This window comes from Spodoptera frugiperda, chromosome 9, assembly GCF_023101765.2.
Source record: "Spodoptera frugiperda isolate SF20-4 chromosome 9, AGI-APGP_CSIRO_Sfru_2.0, whole genome shotgun sequence".
NCBI lineage: Eukaryota > Metazoa > Arthropoda > Insecta > Lepidoptera > Noctuidae > Spodoptera > Spodoptera frugiperda.
The window spans coordinates 5,997,431-6,020,257 of record NC_064220.1 but is presented as its reverse complement, the minus strand read 5'-3'; the positions used below and the strand labels follow the sequence as shown (position 1 = coordinate 6,020,257).

Here is a 22,827-nt window from a genome sequence, read left to right as displayed (position 1 = left end):
TAAGCCAAAAAGTGCATTATGCTCTATGAGCTAATTTGAACACTCTTTACAAATACGGTATTATATCAGCAGCGCCGCATGTCCGTCACATTCCTAGGTAACCTACAACATTACAGTATTTCTGTGATCAAGCAACATGGAGCTGATCCCACAGAATTAAATAAATGATTTATTTAATTATTAATTAGTTTGGAAATTTAATTTTTTATTTGAAACATTTATTTGTTTATGCTTCTTTGGACGAGTATATTATTTAGTGAAAAGAGAAAAGAAAGTGTCAGGTCAACTTAGAATAGTCACCAAAAATTTTGTCTAACATACATAAAATTGAGAACTTTGTTGCCATCACTCCTTATAACCACTTAGCTGAAGATATAACCTTAAATCCAGGAGTATTCTCATGAAATTCCATCAACGTAAAAGGTAATAATTTGCTCGGATGACAGTTTGAACAAACTTGCAACTCAAGTATGCTTCAACAGTTTTCAAACTCCTACTATACCTGAATTCTGAACAATTGCCACTAAAGTTAGGTCTCAAAGTTCATTATAAAGCCAAAATAACTTTATACAACAACTTCTTATTCATGGCAAAATCTAACTAACTTTGCTGTTGTTTAGCAAGAAATTCATATTTATATGGTAACCATAATCCTTGTACACATATGTTTTAGTAGCGGCTTCGTTCGCAAATTGTTTATTTTCAAACCTTTTCTTTATATTTGAATAACTATTATGGTGTATATTTTTATTAATAAATTATATAAAAAATAATTAAAACATTTCATGTCGCAATGGTCGCATTTCATAAAATTGTCGAGTATTTGATAAAATAAACAAATGTACGGTACGATAAGGCCACGACATATAAAAAATGAGATGAAGGTAACTACTATAATAAATACCAGTTAAAATTTAACTGCAGCGTTTAATTAAATAACCAGTTATTTTGACTTGACGATTTTTTTATTTGCTCATTTTCACCTCGTAACTTTTTTATGGAGACGCACAGAAATTACTTTCTTGAAAAGTTTTATGTCAACGTTTTTAATTATAAGATTATTCTTCTTCGTATTATATAACTTGGATATAAAAATCTTGCGGTTTATGTCCGTCATATTTTCGATTGACAGTTTCAGATTTATTACCTAAGTACTTAATTTGTATGGGGTTATAGGGGATACGTTCCTAGATGACGAAATTAAGAAGCAAATAGTAGATAAATAAAATGTTTAATTGAACTTTCTGATCATACAGATTGCCTGATGATAATATTATTATCATCAGGTTTAGGTCACACAAGGTTGTAATAAGGTCTATTTTAATTTACTGCTTCAAAGGATAGCGAATGTATTTTTTTAGGTTACGCACCGATATTTCGATTCGATCCGCGAATAAAGAAATTTAGTCCGCGAATATGGGAATTGGGTCGCAAAATCCGACTAAGGACGAGTTACGCAATACTTGTTCGCCCAGCCACTACCTGCAGTCAATATAAAAAGATTGCAGTGGTCATCCACACATCACATTAACAGCCTATAAGTGGACACTGCTGGCCAAAGACCTTTTCTCACAGTCTAAATAACCTTAGAAAGTACATAATCTATACTAATATTATAAAGCTGAAGAGTTTGTTTGTTTGTTTGAACGCGCTAATCTCCAGAACTACTGGGCAGATTTGAATAATTCTTTTTGTGTTGAATAGTGCATTTATCGAGGAAGGCTATAGGCTATAAAACATCACGCTATGGCCAATAGGAGCCAAGCAGAGCGGGTGAAACCGCACGGAAGTAGCTAGTATATTATAACTAGGAAGAAGTCACATTGTTACTTTGCCGTTGATAGGTTTCAAAACCATACCAGAATGAGAATCGCGCGTCTAAAACCTGAGGTCATCCATATTAATACTAAGTATTATTTAAAAAGTGACTGCCTCGTTGGTCGAGTGGTTCAAGTGCGACTGCCGTACAAGGGGTCTCGGGTTCGATTCCCGGGTCGGGCAAAGTATTGCTGGGCTTTTTTCGGATTTTCGAAAAAATTCTCAGTAGTAGCACGGAGCCTGGAAATGTGCCCGGTATATGGCAATAGGCTCACCACCTATTACATGGGACTTACAACAAAAATTGTGAAAAGTGGGTGTACCTACATTATTTAGTGGCATTACGTGCCATAATGTACACCTCTGCCCCACCTCTGTCTCACCCCTTCGGGGATTAAAGGCGTGACGATATGTATGTATATGTTTGTGTTCTTTAAAAAGTAATGAAAGTAATGGATAAATACTATATCACGTCGTCTCCATACCATTACCTCTAATTTCCATATAAATTTCCATTTGGGAATTGCAGTTACAAACGAAGTTTGGTCAGTCAACAAGCCGTCTCCTCAGTTTGACGTACCTAGACGCAATTAATTTAATTTGCATCTTAAATCCATCTTCATAAGCTACAAACTGCAATACTATGCATCACGTCTATTAGCAAACAGTATTAAGTCGTGTAGTGAGGACAGAATAGGATGCATTTGACAGCACCCCTGCTCTTGTCGCGGGTATCATAAGAGTTGATTAAGGCATTACACATTTGATAGAGTCCAGTCAGCAGCGGTATCTGACAAACCAGAGTCATGTAACTGGGATCTTCACTCGTTTGCCAAATGTAGAGATTGCTAACTTCTGCCAGCGGCTTCGCCCACGTTCCCTAGATTTTTTTTTTTTTTTAAACGTTGCCCCACATTAGGATTTCTCCTGTGTCGTGGATGAGTTTACAAACATACAAGTTCACATGCACATGACACCTGGGTGTCAGTGCACCCAGACCCGAAACAACAATTTGTGGATCACACAAAGAGTTGCTCCATGCGGGAATCGAACCCGCTACCCATTGCGCGGCAGCCAGTTGCCCAGCCACCGCACCAACCGTTCAGTCAAATTATGATAAAGATTATGTGTTCTTTCAGACTATAATCTAGCCCTGTTCTAAATTTCATCCCAATGCCTTCAGCAGTTGTGACGCTATTGAGTAACAAACAAACATACACACAAACCCAAAAACCACTCAAACTTACAGACTATCCCATTTATAATATTAGTAAGATAATAAACTCATCTTATCTAGAAGAGGCGCATAGTCCACTTTACTTTTATAGACTTTAACGGCTTGTCAAGTGCTGATCTGATATTAAAAGGTTTCCCCTAATAACATGGCCTTTAGGCTTAAGTCATTCTGTCTCCTTCATTAAATTAATCGAGGGAAGTGGAAACTATCGTTTTCTTTTTCTTCTCCTCTAATAACATCTTCTGATTTAGTTCGTTGCGGGATCCAAGACAGTCATTCATTTCCCTGGGACGCGCCGGACTTCAGTGTTCCGGTGTTTTCATGTTTGTATCTACTGTAGATCCTGGCTTACAGGAGTTGCAGCAGTATGGAAGGTTGTGGTGGGCTTGTCCTCTTAAAAAATATAACTGAAGGAAATAATTTGTTACATTCTGTAAGTATAGCTCTGCTTACTCCTTCGGGATTTAAATGCTATGTTTATTTAACTGGTCATGCATAAAAATAGAGAGTCTTATTTTAGCAATCAAGCTCTATCGTTTGATATCCATAATCGAGGTAATTGTGGAAAAGAAAAATTATATTGTATGTTTATTAAAATTAAGAGTGTGTATCAAATATTCGATCGATCTGAAGGGTTAAATTGAAACAAACAAACGGGTTTAGGTTAATAAAACCGTTTAATAAATACCGAATACCTAAGACCCTTTACTTAGCAGTCGCGTTCAATACCACTACACCGATAATTTATATAAAAATGTTCACCTACGCCACCCAAAAACCGCCAAAGATTAAGACATATAAAGGGTAATCTAACATCGTCGCGTCATAACGACCTCTTTTGAACCCACCAACTCAGTATCATATTAAAAATCCTTTTTGTATGAAGATCGCTGGATATATCGGTCCCATTAGGAAACCATTATGATTTCCCATACTGGTAGATAACAATAGATACTATGATAACAACCATTAGACGTTTTCAACTTGTGTGGAGAAACATGCTATGCTCATGGGAGAATAGTTTCAAAGTATACCATCAAAATGTCATAATGGATTTGTAAGAATTTTTGTTTCGTGTTATATAAGGTAATCACCATATACTCAGAAATAAATGTCTATTCTATTCTATTCTATTCTATGTTAGTCGAGTAACTGCAAGCACTACCATCGATTTGCAGGTGTCTTATATAATTATATTATTGGGCATTTCAAAATTAACTGGAATTAATATGGTGCCTCCAAGTGGATATGTTGTTAACGAATAACCTCCTCACGCCCCAACCGTCGCGAGAGAAACTCTGGGCGTCGGGGATCTCGGGACGCAAGGGTAGCTCACCGCCCGAACCACAGAACATATAAAGAGAGTAGAAATGAAATAGTTCCTGATTTGTATCAGAACGCGTGTCGCCGTTTCTCCCACCCTTTAATTTCACTACAAGCAAGAGACCAATGTCTGAGCGGATTACCCCCACAAATAAATAACACACATTTAAATCTCGAATTTGCTATTGGTTGTCACACAAACGCAATGACTGCATTTGACGTACACTCTAACACGCATAAAAACTCATGTATGCTAGGGCGAGAGAAAGGTCGATTGTTGATATCGATAAAATTTAAGTAATCTTGTTTTTGTTTTACAAGTATTGTTGAATATTGTGAAATTGTATTCATGCGAAATAGAAACCAAGTAATAAAAGTAAAATAAATAAAAAATACATAACTGAATTTTAAAACCAATTTTATTACTCAATAAGTTAAAAATCAGTAAAAAATAAATAAATCATAGGCACTTTTGAACGTCAAAGCAAATATAATAATATTAATAACGTCTGTCTGTCGGTCAGCCCTCTAGTGAAGCTATTTGCTCGTTCCAAAGTGTAGATTCCTATGGAGAAGATCGAAGATCTGTTCGTTCGATCTTTTTCAATTAGATTCACAATACAATTCTTGATAACATTGCTTTTCTTTGCATCGATTGCTTGAACTATGTGAGAACAATGTAAAACTAATATTCAGTCAAAGCGATAGAAAAAAACCTTAAGAACAACAAAATTAATACAGTCTGGAGCTGACCAGTCCCAGTTGACAGCGCTCGTTCACCAACATGACACGTACACCAGCACCGTCCAACTCAACCATGTTGCAGGGAATCGAACGATCCAATGCCCGTGCCACCGCCAGTGAGACCTTTGAGTGAGCATGACAACTCTAAGCTGACACAAATGCATTCTACTAGTCTAATTTAGCTAATTACAGAGCTCTCACGTTTACAATAATCTGTATAAAGTACAGAACACATTGAAATAACATGGTTATATTATTTCATTTTTTAAATTTACGAAAGATGATATTTTAAATATCGCCATTTTTAGACAAAAAACTGATTTAAAGAGAAAAATTTAAAATTTTCTAAAATAAAATCAGTTTACTTACTGAATTACACATTGCGATATTGTGCGGATAAACGCCTAATTTTAAGTTTCTTTTCCCTGACTTTGTTATTATGTAATTATCAACATCGAAATGTTGCGAACGAAATATGCTACATTTAGTAGGAATCCAGGAGCCCATAGTACAGGTTTTCCTAGTTTGGGTTCCTGAATCCCACCACTTGTCATTTCAATTGTTTTAAACCTGGTCGTGTAACTTGCTACATAATTTATTATACTATTAATTATTATATAAGCTTAGTTTTTAAGACCAATGTCTGTATAAATATGGTGGAGATAAAAATATACGCAGTTTCTAATCTGTGTGGTGGAACTTGAAAAAAAAAAAAATTCTACCAGTTGTGTCAATCCACAATTTTGTTACACCTGGATCTGTTGGAAACCTAAAACATAATATTAAAATAAATCATATGTCACATTCAAAAATAAAAACATAAAACTCACTCAAAATCTATATTACTAATTAGTCGTAATAAATAATACTTATTATTTAAATTATAAAGTGTGCTATTGATTATAATAGACTGTATCATAGTAACAATCGACATTGATTACAAATTTGCCCAACACTATCGATGTCATAGATTTTGTGGAAATGAGCTTTTGTTTCGGTACTCGGGACTCTCGCAATGGACGTCATACATTGCGCGATTGCTCACGTAGTGCAAGATTGTACTCATCTATCGCAAGCAATGTATTACTATTAGTCTGCTTGAGATTATATCGTTTTTGTCTATAAATTTCATAATACTAATGTTATAATTACAAATATCACACGTATTTTTATGTTTTTGGACTTACCGGTGAAAAGAAATTCCTTCTCGTGCTATGCTACACACCTGGTTTCTTTTCCGACACGTTATAATAGCGCAAGACGGCATAATATAATATTTTTGCGGAGATACGTACGCTGTCAAAACATGACAGCGATTGCTAGCCGGTAAGTATGGACATTTGAGCGTTATGACAGCGCGCAGTACGCCGGCTCGCACCCTCGGCACGCGTGGCCCGCCCACAAGGCCAATCCAGTCTCTTTCTTTTATCCATGGCCCGAACAGAACCAGACCCGTGCGGCGCATCGCGTTCCGCGCGCGCCTCAAAGACCTATCAGACCACCACAGATAGGGCCCAGAAGGGCTGATGCCTGATCCGGAGCTGCGGACTACCTAGCGGGTTACCGGTACCATTCGGTAGTACCACCGCCGTCATCATCATCAGCCTGTTCTCGTCTACTGCTAGACGTAGGCCTCTCCAATGGCACGCTACTGAGCTCGATCTTCAGCTCTACGCATCCAACCACTACCAGCTACCTTGCGGATATCATCACTCTACCTAGCTGGAAGACGCCCTACACTACGCTTGCCTAGACGTGGTCTCCACTCTAGAACACGTTTACACCAATGGTCATCGGTTCTTCGACAAATGTGACCGGCCCATTGCCATTTCAGCTTGCTAATCCTTTGAGCCATGTTGGTAACTTTATATAGTTCTCTGTCAGATCACCTCGTTACAGATTCGATCTTTTAGAGAGACTCCGAGCATAGCTCTCTCCATAGCTCGCTGCGCAACCTTAAATTGATGGACCAGTCGCACTGTTAGTGTTTACGTTTCGGTTCCGTATGTCATTACTGGTAGGACGCACTCATTGAAAACTTTTGTCTTCAGGCTCTGTGGTATATACATATGACGAAACCACCGCCGTGCCCTCAGAGATGTGCTCGATGAGGCGACTTCTCGCGTCCAGCCCTGGTTTAGGCCATGATGCAAAGTACTGAGAGCACACTACCTTTCAAAGAATAACAAACATTACTAAACGAATCATAAAGAACATAATCGCATAACACTTCCTTATTAAAAAAAAATACTTTTAAATATAATATTTATCTCAAAGACAGCTACATTTTCGAGGCTGACAGGCGAAAAAGTAATTGGAAACGAATATAATTATTTGGACAAAGAGCAGATGCAATTAAAACATGGTCTAAAGTGAATTATTTAATAAAAAAAATAATGAACAAAGGTAATCTTGTATAATTAGGACATGACTGGTCTGTGTCGACGGTGTTTTAATCTATGGTGGGCATTTTTTGTTTTGAAAATTATGTTACATTTTATTTACAACGACTACCTCGTTGGTCAAGTGTCTGGCAGACCGGCGGCCAGGCAAATATGTAATTACTGGACTATTTTTGGTTTTTCGAAAATTTCACAGGTGGTGGTAATAGGCTCACCCCCTATTACATGGGACTTATAACATAAATGGTGAAAAATGGGTGTACATTGTATAGCGGGATTACGTGCCGTAATGTCCACCTCTGCCGCCTCTTCGGGGATAAAAGTCGTCGAAAAATAAAATAATAACAACAAAACAAACTTACTTTCTCAATGATAACAGAGTATCTATACATACAAGTAATAATAGCTATTGTTTATAGTACATTAGAGACAATTATTGCATGCAATCTAACGCGGTATGTTATGACAACGTAAGTTAATTACGTAGCTGACACAAATGTGATTCATGACTTTAATGGGACAGCTGACGGGCCGACAGGTTAGAATTTTACCCTGAATTATGGTGGAATTATTATCAAAGTCATACTTTTTCTCTATGTATGGTATTTTTGTGTCACTTGATGTCCGTCTGTCGATCAGTTGATCGACACTTGACACATAGTTATCAAGTAAAAGCAAGTGGTGGTTTTAAGTGTGGGAGAGCTATGCTTCGGCACGAATGGGCTTCGACAGGAATGCTACCACGGCCTCACCGAAACCCGACGTGAAACAACGCGTGCGTTGTGTTTCGTTGTGTGAGTGAGGTTATTAGAGGCCTCCCCTTCCCAATCTTCTCAATTCTCGATTCCCCAGCAACCCTTAAATTCCTAACCCCCAAAAGGCCGGTAACGCACTTGTAACGCCTCTCTCTGTTTTAAGTGTCCATGGGCGGCGGCGATTGCTTACCATCAGGTGATACGTCTGTCACCTTCCATAAAATTGGTCTTTATCATGTCTTGTATCGAATTTAAAATACTTAGTAATAATGGCTTTGAGATATTGGCATCTCTGGTATTTGATTTCTCTGTCTACCCTTTCAGGAAAATTATTCTTCAATGCAACTACTGATGAAGGAAAATGTACCTACATGATACAATTAAAAATACAAGAATGTTCTTAACTCTTTATTTAATTATGTCATCAACATAATCTAATGTACGTATGTTACAAAAACCATGTATAAATACATATTTTATTCACCTGACTGACTGCCTCGTTGGTCGAGTCGAGTAGTCGCAAGTACGACTGTTGGACAAGAGGTTTTGGGTTCGATTCCCCGGCCCGGCAAAGTACCAAAGCGCTTTTTTAGATTTTTTGAAAATTTCTCATTGATAGCATAGCAGGGTGTCTGACAATAGGCCCCTATTACATGGAACTTATAACACAAATGGTGAAAAGTTGGTGTACCAACATTGTATAATGTTATTACGTGCCGTAACCGGGTTAAAAAAAATTAACTTCGGGTTAAAAGGCGTGAAGTTGCAATAAAATATTTTAAACCTTTAATTATGAGAGCAAAATAATCGCATGCATCAATGTTTCAAAAACCATTTATAGAAACATACAATTTTTCTTGTAACTTTCGTGAGACATACTAAATTAATTATTATATTATTATGTTATCGGCTTACTTCATATATAGTCGAGTTCCTCGTCAAACAGTTACGTGAGTAAGCCGATAACATAAATAAAGCCGATAAAAATTTCATTATTTAATAACTCATAATCCTACAAATATAAATAAATAACTTTATCAAAACAAAAAAAAAATGAATGCAAACCTAAACAACACGAACACTGCACTAATTTACGAAATACCCACGGGAAATAGATTCGGCATTATGTACAATACAATTCATTTTCCCAGGAAAAATTTCATCCAACACTGGCAACTCGGCCATACCTCTGGGTATAAGGTTACCCCCCCAGCCCCTGTTTTGTTACCCCTGTAATTAGACCGCCAAATAATCGGGGTGACTATGAATTTTTTATACATGTCACATTTGATGACATTTTTTTGACCTGACCGTATATGATGTCAGTTTGTTTATGTTCAATGTTTTGTATTTTTAGAGGTTATTCTTATGTTCTTTTTTTTGTGAGGAGAAATTATTATATTTAGATGTTCAAGGTCAGGTTTTATTCTTATATTTTTTAGATAAAAAGTATCCTATTTTATGCCCAGGATAATAAGGTATGATTATACCAAAATTCATCGAAATCGAACCGTTAGTTTTCACGTGATGCCTGAACATACAGACAGACAGAGCAAAGAAAAAAATTAATCACATATTTGGGTTTGGTATTGATCCAGTAACACCACCTGCTATTTATTTTTTCAATATTTTCAATATACAGAATTGATCCTTCTACAGATTTATTATAATTATGTATATAAATTATAGTGCTGCCTCGTTGGTCGAGTGGTCGCAAGTGCGACTGCCGAACAAGGGGTCTCGGGTTCGATTCCCGGGTCGGGCAAAGTACTACTGGGCTTTTTTCGGATTTTCGAAAAATTTTTCGGTAGTAAGCATGGAGTCTGGAATTGTGTCCAGGATATGGCAATAGGCTCACCCCCTATTACATGGGACTTATAACACAAATGGTGAAAAGTGGGTGTACATTGTATGGCGGCATTACGTGCCGTAATTTACACCTCTGCCTACCCCTTCGGGGATAAAAGGCGTGACGTTGTGTGTGTGTGTGTGTGTGTATAAATTATAGTTTGGATTGCTGGACGTTTCGGGTTGTTTTGTGACTTGATACGATGTTTTGTGGTTGGAGCCTACATTTACCAATTGTATCTAATAATAATAATCGTTAACAACAAAACAGCCCGTGTATGTTCACTACTGGACCATAGGCCCTAACCACAAAACAGGAGAAATGTTCACTAAGGAAAGGACATGGCTAAACCAAAGTATGGACGTCGTAACCCGTACAAATAAATATGGTATAAATATGGTACCTAGCAATAAATAAAGCCGCATAATTAAAAACTTATATTTTGAAATTAAGAAGGTCCAGAAACTTGGCATATCTGCGCAATCCTGAAAATAAAGTAGCGTTCCTACGTCAAACAACGTTACAAAAACTTCAAACTACAACACATTGCTGTGAACTTTTATCAAGGCGTTTTGATGTACCTGAGCCGAAAGTTATTTATATATAGGTAAACAATTCTGCTTATACTAGATAATGAACACAAAGTAACCAAGGACAGACACAAAATATATAGTAAGATTGTGCAATCTTATACAAAATATATATTTTGTGTCGATCAAAACATTTACAATTATTTGATTTCAGAAAAAAGTCATTATATTACCGTTATTAAAAATTGATGTTCGTTTAATTATTTCGATTTGATTTTCGGGCAAACTAATGTCCTAATAATAGCTTGCAGTACCTACTTCCGTGTTGTCATGTCAAACCACAACAGAAAAAAATCAATTATGAAACTTATTTTTTGTTAATTTTTGTTCACCAAGTTGTAAGAATTAGTTAAACACAAAATAATTCATAAGTGAATATTTAAATGATACGGGTTAGCGTGAAATTCGTATTCTTGTTATTATGCCTGGGTCAGTCATTTAGCCATCTCCTTTGTTTCTCGATAATTCTCATGTTTTAATCCAGCGGAATTTACAATTTTGGGCCCGGTGTATAGCAATAAGCTTACCCCCTATTCCATGAAAACAATGTGAACTTCATTTAAAAATGTGCATAAATATGCACATTTTTTCACACAGACATAAGCAAATGCTTACCCTTTCGAACATTAATAAGTGTGACGTTATGTTATGTAATCAAGAAGGTGCTAAAACTGCCTCAAAATCTCGGGTTCGATGCCCGTGTCGGGCAAAGTATTACTGGTTTTTTTTTTCGTTTTTTGACAATACCTATGTCTAAGTAGTAGCACGGAATCTGGAATTGTGTCCACTATATAGCAATATGCTCACTTAATATGACATGGGACTTAAAACATAAATGATGAAAAGTGGGTGTACATTGTACAGTGGCGTTGCGTGTCGTAATGTACTCCTCTACGAACCCCTTTTTGAGTGGGGAAAATCATCCAATGACTTCTCCGCCTTGGGTGAGGCGGGAGGGAATGTCAGACTAATACTATAACTAAATTAAAAAAAAAAATTGCTTAAAAACCAGTCCGTTCCTTTTTCTGCTTTGAGCCGGAGCCACGGTATCTCTGCCTATCCCTTTGGGACAAACGTCGTGACGTTGCAAGAACTTCGCGCGTACTTCAGCCTACAACCTATAAAACAATTCTTTAACAAAACATCATTACACACCTAACTTCTAATTACGCTTTGTTGTTCAAAATTAGTTGCTAGCGTGTCACACAGACATAAACAAGTTTTAATAGAAATCTGTGGTACTAAACTAGACTGTTGCAAACATGAATATAACCTAAGTAGATTCTGTCTGTACCTACATAAATTATAGTCAACCCTTTGTCATATTTCACGTAATTTAAATTATATTTTCTGGTCATTACGTTGTTAAAATGTGATTAGGTCCGTAGGTATGGGCTTATCATTTTTTCCTTTCCCTTTAATGTTCAGTTGAAGTTTCTAGTGTATTCGTGTGTTACATTTCTATTAATCTTACAAGTCAAAACTTACCTCTTTGTAAGAGCAACACATTACTTAAGGATGCTTTACCACCAGAAATGTGCTATGTTACATGGCTCTCAGTACATTGGTACACAAAGCTTAGTACTGATGAAAACGGACTCAACCAAGCTGATTTTTATATATGGAAATGCGCGCGTGCTATGGATATTATTGGACATATCGATATATTGTATACTCGAGCTGCGCATCTTCATTGCACAGCTACTTTACAGCGGCGCATTTTCATAGCACATCTTACTCGCATCGCTACATAGGCTTAGTAGCTTAGGATCAGTGGAGACGGTCGCATAGTTTCACAACTTAGCTATTACATCTTCGTAGTTCGTTGCATAGCTACATAACACATCGCTAGTCGATAAGCACTCTAAAAGGTGTTAAAAAAATAAAACGCATTATTTCAAATTGTATTTATTTTCGTCGTTATTATTATTAAACCATTCGCGCCCACCATCGCACCCCACACCATTGGTCCTTCCATAATTACATAACACACCATATACTCCAATTTTACAAATTATTTCGAATTAACTATATTATGTCATTATTTACATGTATATACATTGAGTAAATAATTTTTCGAATTTATTTTATCTAAGGACTGATGTTTGAGGTAGGCATAGAAAGTTTTTTTAACCACAGTTATTGAATCGAGGTTCATATAAGAAATCATAAAGAAAATATACATATTTTTATGAAGTTCTCTGACTGAAAATAAGTTAAAAACAATGTTATCTTACACATATATGACATCTTTAATTGATTTTGTCTGGACTTTAAAAGAGACTATGACCTCCGAGTTTGTTTCGGCATTTCTTCTCAGAGTAGTCCGATAGGAAATGCCTGTCTCATCTAGTTATTTAAGAGATTGACGTGTAAAAGAGTTACATTGTAACCTACTTGCAAAATAAATGTCATTTATCATTTATCAGTGATACATATTATAATAATCGTTTTCGAGGTTAATATCTGAATTGATAAAGAAAATATACATATTTTTATGAAGTTCTCTGACTGAATTTTATAAGTTATAAACAATGTTATCTTAAACATAATGTAATACCAATATCAGCAAAAAATCTCAGCAGCACACAGTAAATAAGATTTAATGTTATTTGTGATTCAATTTTACCCAAAATTTACTGTATAACAAGTCATACTATTTTTCCATATTATGTTATATAATATGTATAAGGATAATAAAAAAGTTTTTTATTAATAAAATCGAGATTTTCACCTTAAGAAAGTCGTAAAAGATTTTTTCTGCTAGCTGCTAGTTATTTTCACAATTTATCGCCATATTACTGATATGAAATGAAATCCAAGATGTCTGCCATTAATAACGACTTAGTTGTCATCGTGGGAATAATTTCCTTCGAAACGAAATCTTAGGTAATAAAGAATATCTGGAATCTAGAATATTAGGTACGGTTCTTTTTTCTAGTCTTCTAGTATAATATATTATTACTTGTTATATTTTTTGTTCGTTGTTGTCGACAAAAAATAATATATTTTCTAATGTACACTAGTAATACAGATTTTCAAAAATAAATTATGATTTTACAAAATACGAGTATGTTAAAAGTGGATCTGTATGTAGCCATAGTATAAGTTTGCTTTACGTTTAAAATAATCGAAACGAGAGCGATTTCTCTCTGATTGGCCGGCTCGAATAAACCAAGCAATCAGAGCGCCGAACGCAATCTCCTGTCTATTACTTTAACTCGTACTAAGGATACAGTAAAACATAAAAATTTCGAATGAAAAAGTAACCCACTGTATCTATGATACTACCTCAAACATCGAATTATTGATTTTAATAAACAATTTGTATACTATTATAATACTTATGCTAACAATATAATATTCTGTATAAGAAAAACTTGAAATATACTTTTATACATTGTCAACTATTATATTATATACAGGCTACATTTTTATTTAAAATTGCATACGGAATATATAAGGGCACGGAAATGGGATATAAAAATTTATTAATTCTATTTCGTCCGTCTGTTCATCATTATCATCTTCATCAACAGCCTATAAGTGGCCACTGCTAAAAGCCTTTTCTCGCACGGAGAAGGTTAGTCAGTCAGTCAGTTAGACATAAACAAAATATAAAACATTTTTTTAGTTTGTCGTATAAGTAAACAGTAGCATCAGACAGAAGCCGATGGCGGCAATTCGTGCGCGCCAGAATCACCCACCATGACCACGATCTTCAGACATGAAGGACCGACCAGAGAGAGATAAGTAAACAATACTTTGACAATACAAATTAGCGTTTCAAATTGGAAGGTCGCTACTACGTCACTGCTAACTACAAAATCGTGACGTCAGTAGATATATCATTTCAGTATTATTCATTTGTATTATAAGTCCCATGTAATAGGAGGTGAGCCTATTCCTATGTACTGGACACAATTCCAGACTCCGTGCTACTACTGAGAAATATTCGAAAAAAGCCCGATAATACTTTTTCTGACCCGGAAATTGAACCCGACGTTTCGCACTCGACCAACGTAACTAATATTTTAAACAAAATACTATATATACGGACTTTAAAAAAAATCATCATTCGTAATCGCCACGTAATTTTTTTTTATGAGACGTATCCCCTGATGGTAAGCAATCGCCGCCGCCCATGGACACTTGAAACATCAGAGGCGTTACAAGTGCGTTGCTGGCTTTTTGAGGGTTAGGAATTTAAGGGTTGTTGTTCGGGAATCGGGGATTGGAAAGATTGGGAAGGGGGGAATTGGGTCTCCGGTAACCTCACTCACGCAACGAAACACAACGCAAGCGTTGTTTCACGTCGGTTTTCTGTGAGGCCGTGGTATCACTCCGGTTGAGCCGGCCCATTCGTGCCGAAGCATGGCTCTCCCACACTTAAAATATATGATTACATGATGAAATACACTTAAATCATATGATAGGTTTAACGTAAACGCGAGTGGTTATCGAAACCACCACAGCCACCTTAATAAAATTTGAAATTGCTTTAAAATCCGTCGAACAGCTGGGAGGATGAGTGTTATCGCCTCATGTGGTTTGCAGATGAAAGGTACTTAGGGAACATATTGGAATTCAATGTAGAATTTGTAAAAAGGTTTGTTCAAATATTTTTTTTTTTTAAACTTTGTCCCACACTAGGATTTTCTCCTGTGTCGTGGGTGCGTTTACAAACATACATGTTCACATACACATGACACCCAGACCCGAAACAACAATTTGTGGATCACACAAAGAGTTGCTCCGTGCGGAAATCAGACCCGCTACACCTTGCGTGGCAGCTGGTTGCTCAGCCACCGCACCAACCGTGCAGTCTTAATATGATTGGGTTGTATGAAAATTTCGACTTACTGGAGGTACTAGGAAACAAATACAAAGAGAATATGTCTGGATTAACTTAACTGGATTTCCCATTAACATAATGCGTGACACATAGGCGTTCATAGGCAACAGTAACCATTTTCCCTCAGGTGGGCCGTGTACTTTCTTGCCACCGTCGTGGTAAAAAAAAAAAACATTACGGAGACTATGTGACGTTACAAACTACTCTATTTCTATTTTGCATCTAGCGAACCCTAAATAATTCATTTCATTAAGATTATTAAGGTTTGGTGAAAATAGTAGAAATGCGAGGGAAATGAGCAGATGGATCACCTGATGGTAACCGATCACCGCGACTCATGGACACCCACAACACCAGGGGCGCCACAGATGCGTTGCCCGCCTTTTAAAATAGGAAAAAGCTCTTTTCTTCGCTAGGAAAAGCGTTCGGAAATACCGCCGACGACAGTTCATTCCACAGTTCTGCTGTGCGAGGCAGAGAGTTTTGTTTTATTACGAGTAACTTCTCATCAATTAATATTGAGATAGAATAAAACTACAAATATTTCACTGCTAATAAAAAAAAAACTGTAGGAGATGAATCTCAAAAAAGGTAATATGAATACTTTTCCACTTAGATACACAATGTAAAAAAAAATACGATAGGAGTCACGCAGGAAATATTCTAAGATTCAATTTGAAGCATCAGAAAATCTAACAAGACATTTCTAGATAACAATATATTCAACAAATACCCATTTTTTCTATTACAATTTTGTTTAGTACAATAATAAAAAATGATAAACTATATTTAGAGACCGATTCCCAAAGATATTAATGTCACGAAACTCAATTTATAAATGTGAGATATTCCCAAAGTTTAATGGGATGATAGCCATCAAACACAATCCCATTATTATGTCATTCACACCTTACTACATCATTTGTCATGTGACGAAGGTGTTAGGTTTAAGGGTAGTGGTTTGGTGGTAGGAGGTAGCGGGAGCGGGTAGCGTTTTGTGATAGGAGACAAATCTTCGTAGTTTTGAAAACAAAGGACATGGCTAAACCAAAGTATGGACGTCGTAACCCGTACAAATAAATATTGTATAAATATGGTACCTAGCAATAAATAAAGCCGCATAATTAAAGATTGATATTTTGTAGTTAAGAAGGTCCAGAAACTTGGCATATCTGCGCAATCCTGAAAATAAAGTAGCGCTCCTACGTCAAACAACGTTACAAAAACTTCAAAATATAACATTGCTCTGAACTTTTACCAAGGCGTTTTGAGGTACCTGAGCCGAAAGTTATTTATATATGAGGTAGATAGGTAAACAATTCTGCTTATACTAGATAATGAACACAAAGTAACCAAGGACAGACACAAAATATATAGTAAGATTGTGCAATCTTATACAAAATATATATTTTGTGTCGATCAAAACATTTACAATTATTTGGTTTCAGAAAAAAGTCATTATATTACGTAGGTACATATTTTGAAATAGTTGGGTACCTACTTTTTGTCATGTCAAACCACAACAGAAAAAAATCAATTATGAAACTTATTTTTTGTTAATTTTTGTTCACCAAGTTATAAGAATTAGTTAAACACAAAATAATTCATAAGTGAAAATCATGTGTATCAGACTCTTAATGACTAAAAACGTTAAGAAAAACGTAAGTACGTACATATTTTGAAATAGTTGGGTTCTTTTTTTAAGGGGGGAAAATCATGTGTATCAGACTCTTAATGACTAAAAACTATTCCGTTCCTACTCCTGCTTTTTGAGCCGGAGCCCCGGTAAATCCGCTAGGTAGTCCGCAGCTTCGGAATTGGTCGACTTTAAACTTGGAATTTTGCTTTAGCAGAAAATCAACATTTCGCCTAACAATAAAATCGTGAAAAAAACCTCAAAAGTAATTAAAATCTCCCTTTTCAAACCAATATCAACTCAAACTAAAAAATAGACACACAAAAGAAATACGTCACTAATATTTTTTAAATGAATTTAATAACTTGGAATTTCGTAATCGCTGTTCGCTTTCGCTTAACAATAAAACCATCGCCTTACGAAAGGGTATCACCAGCTTTCCGTGCCCCTACAAACCCATTCTACAAAAGAAAGCAAGACGAGTTACATTTACGCAATTCATTGCATTAATTTCTTAAGCACCAATAATTACTTCTAGCAATCAACAGACGAATAACACCGGGACTTTCATAAGAAATGTTATTCAATAGAAATAAGGCTCAAATTCGAATAACTAATATAGATAAGATGGGTTGTTTAATATTAAGGTTTATATTGGCTCAAGTCGTCACTCAAAACATATTTTTAGTACAACAATATTCCTCGTATTTTATATAAGGTGTTCTAAAATTATCTGCCACATTTTGTATCCTGGACCAGTTAATTCATTTTGAGAATGTAAAAAAGTTAAGTAAACATTGACTCTAATTTGCATAACTTGGTTCACTAAACGCACGATGCATCGCTTCGTCAATAAAAACAATCGACAGAGATAGTGAAAGAGATCTCTTTCATAACATACTCATATGTAGATGTTTTGCATAAAAAAAGTACTCATAATCATTCATTTATATTTACTATAGTAATCTTCAAACACAACACTACCTCCCATTAAGCCGTGGCAGATAATTTTAGATCACCTTATATGTTTAGTTATTTTTGGTTCCAGTAAATAAAATTACCTTCAATTTATAAACAATATTACAATAGCATTAACTTAACAAAAACATTAAATTTTTATATTATAACTATGTCGAAATACATATTGAATTTATAAATTATAATAATGTTAAATACAGACAATCTTGAACAATTAATTTTTTAATTATAACATTTATGTGCATAGAAAAAAAACAATGTAATATAGAGGTTTTGCGTCGCTAGAATATCAAATATGGCAGTAAGGTTTGTCAATATAACTTTTAATAATGATAATGATATTAGACTTTAAACTCCACCAACGCCATCTACGCAACGCAAATATTTCCCGTGTAACTAAATAATTCCATTCTTAATTCCATAAAAGGAACACCAGAGAGTTAACAAAGAGAATTCTAGATGGGCTTAGGCATCCATCTACTGGCTGCGTCAGATCATACCGCTTTGCAATGATAACTGACAGAGCTATTGTCCCATTTTGCTCGTGGTTGTCACTTCTTGCCTAAAGGTATTATGTAGGTCCATGATCCGCTTTGCAGTAGCTTAACTGTTTTAACTCTAGCGATTTAGATGACGGTTTGAGTATGATAGCAACTAGTGTTTTGAAAAATAATTGATAAATGATATTTGAAATCGGAAAATAGGGATTATTTCGTCGTATGTCCTTTGTATTTTTATAAATCAGATATTGCATATAATAAGTAAACAGAAGAACACCTAGCTTCACTGTAGGACAGACTGACTGACTATTATTTATTTAATTCGTTGTTGACGTGTCAAAAGTACTTACCTAAATATTTATGGTTTAATTGGAATAAATGATCTAACTCTGACATTGAAAATTTAATGTCCGTTTAAGGTAAGATAGGTGACACTTAACAGTACGAGTAAGGAGTTAGTTAAGGTGCTCCCTCACGCTAAGTAAGTTCTGTTAGATAAAAGATGGTATAGAGTCAGATGGTGTTAACAGCTCTAAGCTTAACTTACTCAAGGCGGATTTTGAGTGTCACAAAATTGAATCGTGTTTCATTTTTAGGAAGGTTCAAAATTAAGTACCTAAGTATCCTTTGCAGTGAAAGAACATAATTACTAAGAAACTACTATCTTATTGGACAAGCTGAATAATTATAAGTTTTTGACTTTATTTAACTGAAACTCTAGCACAAAGGGGTTTGGCGAGGACTATCACATCGTGTTGAAGGCTTATTTTCAACGATTCAAATATTGACATTTTGAAGTACGCCCGCTCTCTCGCGAGTTCAAAACCACATTGTAAAGAATACAGAAGGTACAATAATCTAACAAGTAATATTTATTTTATGTTACATTGTTTTAAAGTGTATGATTATCAAAATTAAGAAGTGTGTACCAAATATCAAAGAGATCTATATTTGAGAAGGGGTTAAAATTTCATTTAGGTACGGTACTAAATTTGGCCCGAACAAACAAACGAGACAAGCTAAATAAAGTCATTTAAAATATTGTAATGCGATATTTGTGATTAGATCTTTTAATATATTTTTGTGTGATATGCCTGCCTAACGCCCAAAAAGACAACAATGCCTCTAGTGTTTCGGGTGTCCATGGGCGGCGGCGATTGCTTACCATCAGGTGATCCGTATGGTCGTTTACCGACTCATATCATAAAAAATTTAAACTTTCAGCAAGCCGGGACGAATGGCAGAACACCGTGAGACTCGTACTAGCTGCCTGCTCCTCCCCCCCTGTCAAGAGTGGCGCGGCTGAGAAGGAGTTTAATTTGTATCGCAACTATGAATTAAACAGAAGAACTTTTTTTCGTATGAACCTTCTGTATTTTTCTCTCTCATGGCGCGCCCCGGGTATTCCCGTCCGATATTTACACGTAGCGTTAATATTGAATCTCAATTTGTAACGTCGTATGTTTTTCAATTAAAATGGCAGAAATTTTTCATGTAATAAATCAAATAGTGAACTCGGTTGAAATAAAATGATTTCGCCCGTTGATTCGTGATCGGGAACAATAAAAGCTATGTGTTGGTATTTCAGACCTTTTTAGGCTGAAAATACGGTAGATTCTTGTTTATAAGGATTTTGCCCTGATTTTAGAATTTTTCACATGTGTTTGCAAATAGATTTTGTTTATACACGTTTTTTCCGGTTCCGAATGTATCGGATCCGGAAAAAACAATATAAATAATTAAATAAATATAAATACATCTGTTGGCACTTAATATTATAAATGTGATAGTTTTTTTTTTAAGTGTGGGAGAGCCATGCTTCGGCACGAATGGGCCGGCTTGACCGGAGTGATACCACGGCCTCACAGAAAACCGACGTGGAACAACGCTTGTGTTGTGTTTCGTTGTGTGAGTGAGGTTACCGGAGACCCAATTACTCCCCCTTCCCAATCTTCCCCATCCCCATTCCCGAACAACAACCCTTAAATTCCTAACTCCCAAAAAGCCGGTAACGCACTTGTAAAGCCTCTGGTGTTTCAAGTGTCCATGGGCGGCGGCGATTGCTTTCCATCAAGTAATACGTCTGCTCGATTACGTTTCATAAAAAAAAAAGTTTGTTTGTTTGTCTAAACTACTGAACGCATTAGACAGGGTATGAGCTGAGTTGGGTGATAGAATACTTTTTATTGCAAGGGAACGCGGGCGAAGCCGCTGGCAGACACTAATGGTTTGTAATATTTACTTGTTGCCCTGCAAAGCGAATAGGAGAGTATCATATTAAATTATTTTTAACAAAATAAGTTTCAGAAATATCAATACAATGTTTATATTATAACTTTCGTGAGACATACTAAATTAATTATTGCGTTTTTTTGGACTAGCAGTGTGACAGTCGCCGCTTCGTATGTTTCCGAAAGCTGCTCATAAATATATATAGCCTCTAGCATGGCTTAAAACTAGTCGAGTTCCTCGTCAAATAATTACGTGAGTAAGCCGAAAAACATAATAACTAATATCAAAAAAATATTATTGTCAGTATATAAAAGTAATAGTCATTAGTTTGGTTATTAAATAGTAAATAATTTCTAGGTTATATATTTTAAAACAAGATATCTAATCTCTTTGTAAATCTATCTATTGTATCTTTGATTTTTCTAAAATTAAAAGATAAAAATAACATATTTTCTGTTTCAATATTTCCAAAGATTCTGCTCTATTAAAATATTTAAATTAAGTATTTTAAGTTAACATTTAAAATATATGCAAATAAATAACATTTATGTAAATAAACTTTAAAAACTTAATTTGTATAAATTAATTCTACAAAAAAATTACTTATTGTTTAAGGTTAAATCAAAATTATTGGTTAAATATAAAACTTAAATGTAAATATCGTTTAACCAGAACGAAACGAGACCACGTTCGGGGTTCTGATTGGCCGGCTCGAATTAACCAACCAATCAGTGTGCCGTACGCGGTCTCGTTTCGATCTGCCTTCAGATTATGGTTTTTAAAATGTTAATATTATAACATAACAATATTTTATGGAGGTAACATAATACAAAGTTATAATAATAATTAATTTCACAGCGTTAGTTTTAGGCTACAAATTGTTAATCGAATTTGGTTTTGAAAATGCCGTTCAAGTTATGTCTTATGGATAAAGCATAATAATTGGGAATTAGTTTAGATTTTTGATAGAAACTGAATAGAACTAATGTTAAGATCAACCTTAATTCGAGGATTTTGGATTGCAATTAATTAAAACTGCCTCTTTCAACGTGATTTGAGCGAAAATACCATGTTATACCATTTCTAAAAATTTTACAAAATTCTTGATTATTTTAAAATTTAATTGCCATGGTAGATATGGACCATAAATCCAATACGTATAAGAGATGTTATAACTGGATTTCTCTTTAACAAAATGCATGACACTTTACGGGGAGCGTCCAAGCCCCTCTCTATTTTCCATCTAGCTGTCCCATACCACAAAAACATTGCCAATTGTCCACATTTTAATGTGCCACTTTCTGAGCGCTTATTTATAACCTATCTACACCTTCTTACTTATAAGATCATTGGGCAGAGCAGATTTTTGTGTGTCGCAGTGCACAATCACATTATGGCATCTCCTTTTTGTACTTGCTTCATGATATAAATTGTTTGAGAATCAAATTCACGACCTCAGAGTAACGATGGTCTTTAGTACCACTAAAACTAAGGTATCAAAATCAATGTTTTTCAAATAACCAGTAAGTACGGGTCAAAATCACTTTCCAACCATTTCAGACTCGATTCAAACCTAAATACAACCACAAAATAATCTGTTCTAAATATTCTTCATAGTTATTGCAAGCATTAGAATTCACTTTTATACCTTTTAAATGGTCCAAATGACCACAATTACATCTGAGTGAGCCATTATTGCGAAAACTATTACAAGAACTGTTACGGTTTCATTGAAACCATTAATACTAATATTAAAGAGAATTGCTTCATTCAGAAGTATGGCTCTAATGTCTATATTAAGGCTTTTAATTCGTACATATCGTCACGCCTTTAATCCCCGAAGGTGTCAGCAGAGGTGTACATTATGGTACGTAATGCCACTGTACAATGTACACCCACTTTTTGCCA

At 35.4% G+C, this 22,827-nt stretch overlaps 1 long non-coding RNA gene across 1 annotated transcript; it reads right to left on the bottom strand.

Annotated features, from left to right (window-relative positions):
• Positions 1–4,779: 4,779 nt before the first annotated feature.
• Positions 4,780–6,559, bottom strand: LOC126911041 (uncharacterized). Its single transcript, XR_007705598.1, has 2 exons — positions 6,310–6,559; positions 4,780–5,891 (listed from the first exon to the last, which is right to left on the bottom strand). It is a non-coding gene; the product is annotated as an uncharacterized LOC126911041 (long non-coding RNA).
• Between the last annotated feature and the right edge of the window lie 16,268 nt (positions 6,560–22,827).